At 35.4% G+C, this 672-nt stretch overlaps 1 long non-coding RNA gene across 2 annotated transcripts in view; it reads right to left on the bottom strand.

The window, feature by feature from the left end:
• LOC109222290 overlaps nucleotides 1-644 on the bottom strand; it is a 5,840-nt gene extending 5,196 nt beyond the window's left edge. Inside the window, exon 1 of one of the 2 annotated variants that reach the window (XR_002067382.1) lies at nucleotides 436-644. This is a non-coding gene — a long non-coding RNA (uncharacterized LOC109222290). The remainder of the gene's footprint in view (nucleotides 1-435) is intronic. The other variant, XR_002067396.1, reaches the window with a different exon arrangement.
• Between the last annotated feature and the right edge of the window lie 28 nt (nucleotides 645-672).

Consider the following 672-nt stretch of genomic DNA (forward strand, 5'->3'; position numbering starts at 1 on the left):
AGTGAGAGATTAAAATGAATCATATTTAAGTTTTTTAATCTGTTTTAAGAAGCCGACCAACTTTGGTCGGTTTCCTTTAGGCCAAACATAGTCGGGAAACTATTTTAGAGTTTCCGCGAAATTTATTAAATCCGTGTTTTGGACCATAAAATTTCCAATTTTCACTTGAAGCTAAATTTTGAAATTTTTCGATAATTTGAAAAACTCCAAAAGGCTGTTTTCAAAATTTTTACTCAGATCACTCACAAAACTTCAAAAGAAATCCAAAATTATATTCATGTCCAAACAAAACTCTAATTTTCAAATACCATTTTCACTTGAAATTTTTTTTTCACTTTTTTTTTTGGAATTTTACAATTCTCATGTCCAAACGCCTACTAAGTTTTGTGTCACTCCAAAAGACACACAAGCTATTGTGAGGAACAGGGGACACACCTCCTAAAGGTGACATCACTTCAGGGAGTCATTGGCTGCACACCAGGAAGACCAGGTATATATGCTTAACTCGGTGTCATTGGTGGTTGGCCACCAGGAGTTGGTGGCAAATAAGGAGTTGGAGAATTAGCGCTGCATGGAATAAGGAAATGGCATTATATTCTCCATACAAAGACCCAAAACAACAATGTAACTCTCGTTTTGACTCTTGTACAGGGAAACTTTTGGTTACCACAT

This window comes from Nicotiana attenuata, unplaced genomic scaffold (genome assembly GCF_001879085.1).
Source record: "Nicotiana attenuata strain UT unplaced genomic scaffold, NIATTr2, whole genome shotgun sequence".
NCBI lineage: Eukaryota > Viridiplantae > Streptophyta > Magnoliopsida > Solanales > Solanaceae > Nicotiana > Nicotiana attenuata.